This window comes from Oryctolagus cuniculus, chromosome 1, assembly GCF_051225735.1.
Source record: "Oryctolagus cuniculus isolate XC-2025 breed Fujian yellow rabbit chromosome 1, ASM5122573v1, whole genome shotgun sequence".
Classification (NCBI taxonomy): domain Eukaryota; kingdom Metazoa; phylum Chordata; class Mammalia; order Lagomorpha; family Leporidae; genus Oryctolagus; species Oryctolagus cuniculus.
The window spans coordinates 130090288-130102966 of NC_142867.1; the positions used below are offsets into that span (position 1 = coordinate 130090288).

Consider the following 12679-nt stretch of genomic DNA (forward strand, 5'->3'; position numbering starts at 1 on the left):
AAGCCTCAAGTTTTCGCTCCTAAGTGGACATGCTTTGTGGACATCAGCAAGGTCTCCTCAGGAGGATCTGCTTTCTGACGTGTAGTGACGATACAGGAAACCTATGAGAATAGTGCCTAGGATATTAACATCTATTTTCTATTAACTTTTTACACATATGATTAATTCTATGTTAAGTAAAGAGTTCAACAATTAGTATGAAAGAAAAACTAAGGAAAACATGATAAAGGAAAAGAAAAGAAAAAGAAAAATTAAAAAACAACTGTTCCTCTCCGGCTCCGCGGCTCACTAGGCTAATCCTCCGCCTTGCGGCGCTGGCACACCGGGTTCTAGTCCCGGTCAGGGCGCCGGATTCTGTCCCAGTTGCCCCTCTTCCAGGCCAGCTCTCTGCTGTGGCCAGGGGGTGCAGTGGAGGATGGCCGAAGTGCTTGGGCCCTGCACCCCATGGGAGACCAGGAGAAGCACCTGGCTCCTGCCATCAGATCAGCGCGGTGCGCTGGCCGCAGCAGCCATTGGAGGGTGAACCAACGGCAAAGGAAGACCTTTCTCTCTGTCTCTCTCTCACTGTCCACTCTGCCTGTCAACAACAACAACAACAACAACAACAACTGTTCCTCAACAGTCAAGAGAAAGACTGTTCAAATTCATTGTTTCTAAAAGCATCATTTTCATTTCTACAGGTTGTCTTTTAGGTGCTCTATTAGATATCACAGGTCAGGAAAAACATATAGAATTTGTCCCTTTAGGATTTGCTTATTTCACTAATTATGATGTTTTCTAGTGTTGTGTATTTCTGTGTGCCAGTCATTCTAACTGGAGTGAGGTGGAACCTCGTTGTGGAGTATTTTTAGACTTTGAAGTCCTTTAGAGCCAGTGGTTGAAAGTGGGCTCAAGCCCTAAAGAACTCTTGACCCCAAAACACATAGCAACAGGGCTTATATAGGCTAAAACCACAAGGAGCGGAGGGGGAATACATGGTTGTTAGGGTTAAGCTGACCTAAAGCATATGAAAAACTAATATCAGTTACAATCTTTTTTTCCCTAAAGAAACCTTTTATTTAGGGAATACAAACTTCATGCATTTCATAAGTACAATTTTAGGAATAAAGTTATTCTTGCAACAATACCCCCCTCCCACCCCCTCTTTTACTCCTCTCCTATCCTCAGTCCCATTCTCTACTAAGATCCATTTTCAATTAACTTTATACACAGAAGACCAACTATATATTAAGTAAAGAGTTCAACAATTTGCACAAAAAGGGCTTTTCCTATCCTCCATTTAATACACTAAAACAAAATAAATCTTTGAGAACAAGTTTTACTGTTAAGTCTCACAATACAACTCTTTGAGGACAGAAGTCCTGCATGGGAAGTCAGTGCACAGTGACTCCAGTTGTTTATTTAACAATTAAAACTCTTATGTATGACATCAGTGATCACCCAAGACTCTGGACTTGAGCTGCCTAGGCTATGGAAGCCTTTTAAATTCACAAACTCCATCAATATTTAGACAAGCTCATAAGCAAAGTAGAAGTTCTCTCCTCCATTTAGAGACAAATATATCCTTCTTTGATGACTAATTCTTTCCACTGATGTCTCACCCATAGAGCTCCTTCATGAAGCTCATTTTTGCCACAGTGTCTTGGCTTTCCATGCCTGCAATGCTCCCCTGGGCCTTTTAGTCAAACCAGAATGACTTAAGGGCTGATTCTGAGATGAGTGCTACTTAAAGCAATTGCCATGCTATGAGTCTGCTGTATGAACTACTTCCCACGTTGGAGCATTCACTCCTTTTGAATTCTCTCTATTATTATTACCAAACACTTAATCCTATTTATATGGTCACTTTAACACTTCAATAATGTTCTCCACAATACCAATCACAATCTTAACAATAGCAATTACAATCTGTTTTTTCCCCAAAGAAAACATTTTTAAGGAATACAAACTTCATGTATTTGCTAAGTACAATGTTAGGACTACACTGATTCTTCAAACCATACCCACCCTCCAACGCTACCTCCTACTCATTCTCCCATTCTCAGTCCCATTCTCCACTAAAATCCAGTTTCAATTAACTTTATACACAGAAGACCAACTCTATAATAAGTAAAGAATTCAACAGTTTGCACACACACACACACACACACACACACAACCTGCTCCTAAACATTTGAGACAAGGCTTGTTCAAAGTCATTGCATAGCTAAGTTAATTTCACTTCTTTTTTTTAGAAATTTAATTAAATTTAAAGAAGCACCCAAGAAGGATACATCTTTTGCTAGTACTTAGATGTAACTATAACTTATGAGACATAAGAATATCCTCCACTTCAAATAAAGTAAGTCCTTGAGAACAAGTTTTATCATAAATTAATGAAGTAGCTAAGAAAACAAGCAATGGAGTTGGACACTTAGGCTTAACTAAAACTTATGAGACATCAGAATATCCTCCACTTAATACACTAAAACAAAATAAATCTTTCAGAACACTGTTAACTCTCATAATACAACTCTTTGAGAACAGATGTCCTGCAAGGGAAGTTGGTGCACAGTGACTCCTGTTGTTAATTTAACAAATAACACTCTTATGTATGATGTCAGTGATCACCCAAGGCTCTTGACATGAGTTGCTTAGGCTAAGGAAGCTTTTTGAATCCACAAACTCTGTCAGTATTTAGACAAGATCTACAGGTGAATTTGTAAAGAAATGTGATCTATGCACAATGAAATGTTATATACCCAATAAAAAGTGGGAAATCCTGTGACTGAATGAACCTTGAGGACATCATGATAATAAGCCAAAGAAAAATATGATTCAATTCTACATATATAAAGTATTTAAAGCAGTCAAAATCCTAGAAAGTAGAAAGGTGCTTAAGGATGACAGGACTGGTTTTCTCTTCAGTGGGAAAAGGTTTTGCTAGACAAAGACATTCCCAAGATGTGCTGTAGATTAATGTGTTTGCATTCTATGTCACTACTGAACTGTACTTGTAGAATGTTAAAGATAGTAAATTTAACATTATATGCCTGTTCCTCTGGGGTCTTTTCTAGGAGCTCTTTGATTGTGCCAATGTTTTACATAGTTTCCTCAATGCTCTGTAATAATTTGATGGTGTCTGGTGGTAGAATTATGTATTTAATCCATTTTGAGTGGATTTTAGTGAAAGGTGTCAGGAAGGGGTCTTGTTTCATGCTTCTGCATGTGACAATCCAATTTTCTTAGCACTATTTGTAGAAGGGACTGTCTTTGCTCCAGGGATTGTTTTTACCTCCTTTGTCAAAGATCAGTTGGTTGTAAATGCTTGATTTCTGGCATTTCTGTTCTGTTCCATTGGTCTATCCACCTGTTTTTGTACCAGTACTGGGCTATTTTGAATATAACTTCCATTTAGTATCTGGCATAGTTATGCCTCCAGCTTTGTGTTTGTTGTGTAAGGTTGCTTTAGCTATTTGGGGTTTCCATATGTATTTCAGCATCATTTTTTCTGTATCTGAAAAGAATGTCCTTGGCATTTTTATTAGCATTGCATTGAATCTGTACATTTCTTTCAGAACTGTGGACATTTTTATGATATTGATTCTGCCAACCTGACATGGAAGATTTTTACATTTTGTGTATCTTCTTCTGTTTATTTCATTAATGTTTTGTAATTTTCATCATAGAGACCTTTGAAATCCTTGGTTAAATTTATTCCAGGGAATTTGATTTTTTTGCAGCTAATGGGATTGATGTTAGAAGTTCTTTCTCAGCTGTGTTTGCAAAGGATGATAATTTTTGTGTGCTGATTTTATATCCTGCTACTTTATCAAGCACATCTGTGAGTTCCAATAGTCTCTTTTTTAAAGAAAGCTTTTATTTAATGAATAAATATTTTTTTTATTTAATGAATAAATAAATTTCATAGGTACAGCTTTAATAATATAGTGGTTCTTCCTCCCCATATCCACCTTCCCATCCCACTGGCTACTCCCTCTCCCATCCCATTCTTCATTAAAATTCATTATTAATTAACTTTATATACAGAATACCAACTCTGTGTAAAGTAAAGATTTAAACAATTTGTACACACATGCACACAGTATAGAGTACTGTTTGAAAACAAGTTTTGCAGTTAATTATCATAGTACAACTCATTAAAGACAGAGGTCCTACATGGGGAGTAAGTGCACAGTGACTCCTGTTATTGATTGAACAATTAACACTCTTATTTATGGTGTCAGTGATCACCTGAGTCTCTTGACATGAGCTGCAAAGGCTATGGAAGCCTTCTGAGTCCACAAACTCCAGCAATATTTAGACAGGGCCATAAGCAAAGTGGAATCTCTCCTCTTTTCAGAGAAAAGTACATCCTTCCTTGATGGCCTCTTCTTTCCACTGGGGTCTCACTCACAGAGATCCTTCATTAAGAACATTTTTTGCCCCAGTGCCATGGCTCTCCATGCCTGAAATGCTCTCATGGGCTTTTTAGACAGATCTGAATGCCTTAAGGGCTGATTCTGAGGTCAGAGTGCTGTTTAGGGCATTTCTCATACTATGAGTCCACTGTGTGGTCTGCTTCCCATGTTGGAACATCTCTCCTTTTTAACTCTATCTATTGTTATTACCAGACACTTGGTCTTATTTATGTGATCCCTTTGACAATTAACCCTATCTATATGATCAATTATACACTTAATATAATCACTGTAACACATAAGATGGCATTAAAACCATCCAGCTTAATGAGGTTGGGAGTCTCATGGCAAGTTTTTAGATTTACCCTTAGGGTAAGTCCGTGGGAATGTGCACCAAACTGTACAGCTTGTATCTCTCTTATTTCCACCCTTATTTTTTACTGGGATATATTTTCCATTGAATCAATACACCTATGATTAATTCTATGTTAAGTAAAGAGTACAACCAATGGTATTAAGTAGAAAAAATAAGATAATAAGCTGTTCCTTGACAATCAAGACAAAGGCTGTTCAAGTCATTGCTTTTCATAGTGTCAATTTTACTTCTACAGGTTTCCTTTTAGGTGCTCTGTTGGTTGTCACAGAATTTGTCCCTTTGGGACAGGCTTATTTCACTTAATATGATTTTCCCAGATTCATCCATTTTATTGCAAACGACCTGTCTTCCATTGATGGGTGATTAAGTTGTTAATTCTATGTATTAGCTATTGTGAAAGTGCAGTTAAACATGAAAGTGCAGATAACTCTTTTGATGGCTGATTTCATTTCCCTTGGGTAAATTCTGAGGAATGGGATGGCTGGTTCATATGGTAGGACTATAATCAGATTTCTGAAGTATTTCCAAACTATCTTCTATAAGGATTTTACCAGTTTTCATTCCCACCAACAGTGGGTTAGTGTACCTTGTTCCCCAAATCCTTGCCATCATTTATTGTTTGTTGATTTCTATATGAAAGCCATTCTAACCGGAGTGAGGTGAAGCCTCATTGTGGTTTTGATTTGTATTTCCCTGATAGATAATGATCCTGAACCTTTTTTCATGTGTCTGTTGGTCATTTGGATTTCCTCTTTTGAAAAATATCTGTTTAAGTCCTTGGCCCATCTCTTAACTGGATTGATTGTTTTGTTGTTGTGGAGATTCTTGATCTCTTAGATTCTGGTTATTAATCCTTTATCAGTTGCATAATTTTTAAATAATTTCTCCCATTCTGTTGGATGCCTCTTCACTTTCTTGACTGTTTCTTCTGCCATACAGAAACTTGTCAATTTGAAGTAATGCTGTTTGTTAATTTTGACTTTGACTGCCTGTGCCTCCAGGGTCTTTTCCAAGAACTCTGCCTGGCCAATGTCTTGCAGGGTTTCCCCAATGTTCTCTAATAATTTGATGAAATCAGGTCATAGATTTATATCTTTAATCCATGTTGACTGGATTTTTGTGTAAGGTGTAAGGTAGGGGTCTTGCCTCATACTTCTGCATATGGAAATCCAGTTTATCCAACACCATTTGTTGAAGAGGCTGTCCTTCCTCCAGGGATTGGTTAGCTCCTTGGTCAAATATAAGTTGGTTGTAGATGTTTGGATTGATTTCTGGTGTTTCTAGTCTGTTCCACTGATCCACTGATCTATCCATCTGTTTTTGTACCAGTACCAGGCTGTTTAGATTAAACTGTCCTTTATTATGTCTTAAAGTATGGTATTGTGATGCCTCCAACTTTGTTTTTGTTGTATAAGATTATTTTAGTTATTCAAAGTCTCCTTTGGATCCATATGAATTTAAGTATATTTTTTCTATATCTGAGAGGAGTGACTTTGGTATTTTGATTGGTATCACACTGAATTTGTAAATTGCTCTCAGAAGAATGGACATTTTGATGTATTGATTCTTCCAATCAATAAACATGGAAGATTTGTCCATTTTTTATGTCTTCTTTTATTTATTTATTTAATGTTTTATAATTCTCATTGTAGAGATCTTTGACATCCTTGATTAAGTTTATTCCAAGGTATTTAATTTTTTTGTAGCTATTGTGAATGGGATTGATCTTAGAAGTTCTTTCTCAGCCATGGCAATGTCTGTGAATACAAAGGCTGTTGGTTTTTGGTATTGATTTTATATTCTGCTACTTTGCCAAACTCTTCTATGAGTTCCTGTAGCCTCTTAGAAGATTCTTTTGGTTCCCCTCTATATAGAATCATGTCATCTGCAAATAGGGATAATTTGACTTCCTCTTTCCCAAGTTGTATCCCTTTGATTTCTTTTCTTGCCTTATGACTCTGGCTATATCTTCCAGTACTATATTGAATAGAAATGGTGAGTGTGGGCATCCCTGACTGGTACTGGATCTTAGTGGGAATGCTTCCAACTTTTCCCCATTCAATATGATGCTGGTGGTGGGTTTGTTATGAATTGCCTTGATTGTGTTGAAGAATGTTCCTCTAAACCCAATTTGTTTAGATTTTTTCATCATGAAAGGGTGTTGTATTTTGTCAAATGCTTTCTCTGCATCTATTGAAATAAGCATATGGTTTTTGTTCTTCAATTTGTTAATGTGATGTATCACATTCATTTACAAATGTTGAACCATCCCTGCATACCAAGAATGAATCACACTTGGTCCAAGTGAATGATCTTTCTGTTGAGGTGTTGGATTCAATTGGCCAGAATTTTGTTGAGAATTTTTGTGTCTTGTTCATCGGGGAAATTGGTCTGTAATTCTCTTTTTCTGGTACATCTTCAGCTTTAGCAATTAAAGTGATGCTGGTTTCATAGAAAGAATATTGGAGGATTCTCTCCGTTTCAATTTATTAAATAATTTCAGAAGAATTGGTTAGTTTTTTTAATATCCAGTCCAGGGCTTTTCTTTGTTGGGAGGGTCTTTATTACTAATTCAATTTCTGTCTTTGTTATGTATCTGTTTAGGTTTTCTAAATCTTCATGGCTCAATTTAAGTATGTTGTAAGTGTCCAAGAATTTATCTATTTCTTCTAGGATAAGATGTGTGCCTCACAGTAGAAAATGGATAAATTACATGTTTATATGTCTTTATATTTAAAAATGCAAACAGAATGACATAATTATTGCACATCTTGGAGTACCAATGGTATCTTTATGTTTTTCATATATAAAATAACCATATGATATTCAGCTTTAAAATACTAGTATGCTTGTGAGAAAGTTAGAATTGGAGTCATTACAGAAGATAAACAATTTTAAATTAAAATGTTTTAATTCTAAAATAATTTTAATTAAAATAAAGATGAGGGAAAAGGGGCAGATAACATTAGGTAATAGTTATGAAAACCTAGTTATAAAGGAATAATCAGTTCTTGGCTTTCCCATTACAGCAAAGTAACTATAGGTCACAATAATGCATTATATACTGTATGAACAACTACAGGGAAAGAGTTGATGAGCTTAGGAAAAAACTATAAGGAAATGGAAACACTAATTACTTGATTGAGCTACTTATACATGTGTTGAAATATTGTATTATACTCCATAAGTTGTATGAGTACTACATATTAATACAAAAGACAAAATATTTGTTTTCTGTGATTAAAAAAAAGCTATATAGAAATGATGTATATGTGGGGTCAGTGCTGTGATGTAGTGGGTAAAGCTGCTGTCTGCAGTGCTGGCATTCCATATGGGCACTGGTTTGAGTCCCAGCTGCTCCACTTCCAATCCAACTCTCTGTTATGGCTTGGGAAAGCAGTAGAAGTTGGCCCAAGTCTTTGGGCCCCTGTGCCCATGTGGGAGACCTGAAAGAAGCTACTGGCTCCTGGTTTCAGATCAGCAGAACTCCGGGTGTTGTGGCCAGTTAGGGAGTGGATGGAAGACCTCTCTCTCTCTCTACCTCTCCTTCTCTCTCTGAGTAACTCTGACTTTCAAAAAAGAAATAAATCTTTAAAAAAAAAAGAAAATTGAGAGTCACCAATTAAACAAAAACATTAAAAAATGGATGTATATGTAATGAATATTTATAATATTTATTTTTATTTACTTATGTATAGTATGCATATTTTTGGAAGAAATACATTACATTTATATGTACAAGAGTGCATATATGAACACAAGCATTATTTTTACTGTAAGAGTTTAACACTAAGAGATTACCTGTCACTTCAGGATGGAATAAAATCTCTTCCCTGTACCTCTTTAAGATAAAACCTTACACTATATTGACTATATTTTAAATTGTTTAGGGGCATTTATTTTCGTTTTATCAAAAATGTTCAAAATATTTGCTGACATTCTTTTTCTATGAAATTATTTTTGAAGCTAATGAAAGTATACATTGAAATGCTTTTAACACATTGACTATCATATTAATGTCTGTTGTTAAGGTAAATGAATTTACTATAAATTCAAGAATAACACTTCTTTTCTCATATTTGTTTAAATGAAAAATGGTCTTAGAGAATACCAGGGACTGACTTTTTAAAAAATAATTTTTACTTATTTATTTACACTTGGATTTTTAATGTTAGATCATTAAAATGTAGAAATAAATTTAATGCTGTCTAACATATTGACTTTTCATAAGATTTATAGGTTTTTCTTTGGTTATTTAAGTTTTTCTTTTTTGGACTATCAGATTGAAATGGGTGCAGTTATGTTAATTTTGTTCACCACAATGTAACTTTAGTACTTACCATAACATCTGATGCAAATATGTTTGGTAATTTTAAATCTGCAAATGTCTTACATTGCACTTAATTAATGGTTGGGTCACTCATGAATTTTAACATTTTAAATTATGATTTTACATGTAAAATGGCTTAATATGTTTTACATGTTAGATTTTCAATTAAGATTTTTATTTTAAAATAGTGTTCCACTGCTGAAAATATTTGAGCCATTAGAGAGACAGATTAGATTAGAAAAAAATTTCATTAACATTTTCTACTTTTCTAATGTTCATTATCAAAGAAAATGGTTCAAGAAGTTGGCTCCTACATGGGCATATCAGTAACAGGAGGCCAATCACACTATGCAAAGTAAACACAGATTAAAACATGTCATCTAAACCACTAGTTTCCAAGCAATGATGTTTGAAGACTTTGATAGTTCCTCAGGAACTGAATGCAGTGCAGGTGTGGTGAGGTTAAACTGTTATGGTTTTGAGAGCTCTCTTTGTTTGAACCAGTTGATATTATCTGCATGATCAATGAGAATTGGACATAGGGTTTTATTTTATACAAGGGTTTGGAGAAAATAAGCTTGAAGAAAAATGTTTGACAAACAGTGAAATAAGGATGTAAATCAAAAAATAGATCTTGTAACTACTGACATTTTAATTACATTTTATTTTGTCTAAAAGAGTCTAGTGTTTGGTATCTGTAGGATATATCATACTGGAAGAAACAGGGAAAACATCTTCATTTAGCTAACCAATTTAAAACATGTTCTTTTCTTACAACACTAAATCACCTAATGACTGAGGAAATTTGAAAAATGATAAAGAAGCAATGTGGGGCCACAAGTCCATCTTGCAGCCATTCCTGGCACATATCATGTGGCCCCCATGGCTGGAGGGGGTGTGGCATATCCCTCACAATGCCGGAGGCACTCCTTCTGGTAGAGCTGGATGGAGCTGCTGACTAACTGCTCGTACTTCTTACTCAACCAGAAGATACATTCCTTCCCTAGAAATACCATTGTCTTTGGTGCCCTCTGACTTACAGAAGACTCCCTGAATGTGATGTACTGCTTGAAGATCTCATGTGCCCAATTTGTTGCAATCTGTTCGATGATCCTCAAGTTTTGCCTTGCTCACATAACTTCTGCGAAAAGCACCTGGAAGGTCTCATAGAGGGGAATGTGAAGAATTTATTGTGGAGACTATCATCATTCAAGTGCCCCTCCTGCCATAAGGAAATGTCAGCTGCTGGAGTTAGCAGGCTGCAGGTTAATTATTCCCTGAAGGGTATTATGGAAAAGTAGAACAAGATCAATATTTCTCCCAAGATGCCAGTGTACAAAGGACACTTGCAGCAGTCTCTCAATTTTTTCTGCCTGACTGATATGCAGCTGATTTGTGGGATCTGTGCTATTCCTGGTGACCACATCAAGTATGTCTTCTGATCTATTGAGGATGCCTGGGGCTGGCACTGTGGTGCAGTAGGTTAATCCTCTGCCTGCAGCGAAGGCATCCTATAAGGGTGCCGGTTCTAGTCCCAGCTTCTCCTCTTCTGATCCAGCTCTCTGCTGTGGCCTGGGAAAGCAAGAGAAGATGGCCCAAGTTCCTGGACCCCTGCACCCACATGGGAAACTGGTAAGAAGCTCCTTGCTCCTGGCTTTGGATCGGCGCAAATCTGTCTGTTGCGGCCATCTGGGGAGTGGACCAATGGATGGAAGACCTTTCTCTCTGTCTCTCCCTCTCACTGTCTGTAACTCTACCTCTCAAATAAATAAATAAAATCCTAAAAAAAAAAGAAGAAGATGCCTATGCTCAGGAAAGGAATGCCTTTGATTACCTCTTCCAGAGCTTTGAGACAATGTGTCAGGGAGATGCTTTTTCTCACTAGGAAACCTTGGAAATGAGCAAGAGAAAATACCCAGTTACTAATGATTAAGATAAAATTAAGGAATTTTTTGAGAAGTTGAAACACACATTGGATCAAAAGAATAATGAAATCCTATCTGATTTTGAGACCATGAACTTTGCAGTTCTGCAAGCCTATGACCCAGAGGTCAACCAACTCAACACCACCTTGCAGGAAGAATGATTGGCCTTTCAGTGGAGGATGGCCCAAGTACTTGGGCCCCTGCACCCGCATGGCAGACCAGGAGGAAGCATTTGGCTCCTGGCTTCAAATCAGTGCAGTGTGCCAGCCACAGAGGCCATTTTGGGGGTGAACCAATGGAAAGAAGACCTTTCTCTCTGTCTCTCTCTCTAACTCTGTCTGTTAAAAAAAAAGATAAAAAAAGAAAAATGATTGGCCTTTGACATTGCTAAGGCTTTCCAAGACTTGTCAGAACCTATGATATTTCTGCAACAGGTGTAGGAGTTCTGGGAGAAAATCAAAGTCATCAAGGAAATTTTTTTACCTCCCTCTAATTTGCCAGCAACCCCTTTAACAAAGAACGTTGACCAGTTAGTGTGAGAACATCAAATTAGTAGATGTGGATACTTTCTTTGCCTCAGGGCACTGTCACATTCATTAGCAAGATTCCCTGGTACTTTTATCAGTTATTTGCAGTAGTCATTCTGCTTGGCCTCATTTTCTTCAGTCCCACTGCATCCCTAAAGTGATCTTTATTTGATGAATATGGCAGGCAATTCACTCTGTCAGCCTATGTTCTTTGGGTGTGTGCAACTTATTAGGTGTGTTCTCAGCAATCCTTATCCACGCTAACACAGAAGGCCTCTTATGGCAATGCTGACATCCAGAACAAGTACAACGGCTTACTGAACTCCTGGAGAAAGATCGATCTGTAAGGGCAGTTCATGGCATCAAAGCCACAGATATCAGATTAGATAAATGAGATTTAATGCAGAGGTGCATTTTGATGGATGAGTTGTTACAAGACTTTATTTGGAAGGACAAGATTTTTGACTAAGTGATATATGAAATTGAAGATGTGAAACACTAGAACTAGAGACCTTTGCACTTAAAGATAGAAAAAATATCATTGATACCTTAGGAACAGAAGTCCATAGACTTGAGCATGAAGTAAAATATGAAATCCTGAAGTTCCATGTGTAAATCTTGAGATATTATAAAATGATACAATGAATCACTTCAGAAGCATGTTTGCCCAGCCACTCTGAAAAGCCGTTTCCTACCCTTTGACGCTGACTACAGGGCCATTCAGAAGACACTGTTCTAAGAAGAAGAAAATATTTTGTGTGAAGAGCAATTGAAGAGTCCACAGAACCAGAACAACTTCCTAAATTCTATGAGACACATTACAAGTTAAATTAATCTGAAAATCCTGTTTTTGTGATTCAGTATGGAGCATTTTAATATTTGAATTGCTTATAGTTTCTCATTTTAGCCTATCAATGTGTGTTGCACTTTGAAATAATGTTTCTTCTCTTTACATTGGTAAAAGTAAGTGGCATCCCCAGGATTATGACTTTCAGTTTTGTTTCCACTGAAGTTTTCATTCCATCAAAATCTGCCCATGTTGAATATGTTGGCTATATCTCAGTATGTGATTTTTAAACAGTCCCTGTTTCAGAGTCAATCTTTCCTCATAAAATGTGTAA

At 36.6% G+C, this 12679-nt stretch overlaps 1 pseudogene; it reads left to right on the plus strand.

Moving 5' to 3' along the window:
* LOC149128626 (E3 ubiquitin-protein ligase TRIM13-like) overlaps nt 1-11719 on the plus strand; it is a 41353-nt pseudogene extending 29634 nt beyond the window's left edge.
* Nucleotides 11720-12679: the final 960 nt, after the last annotated feature.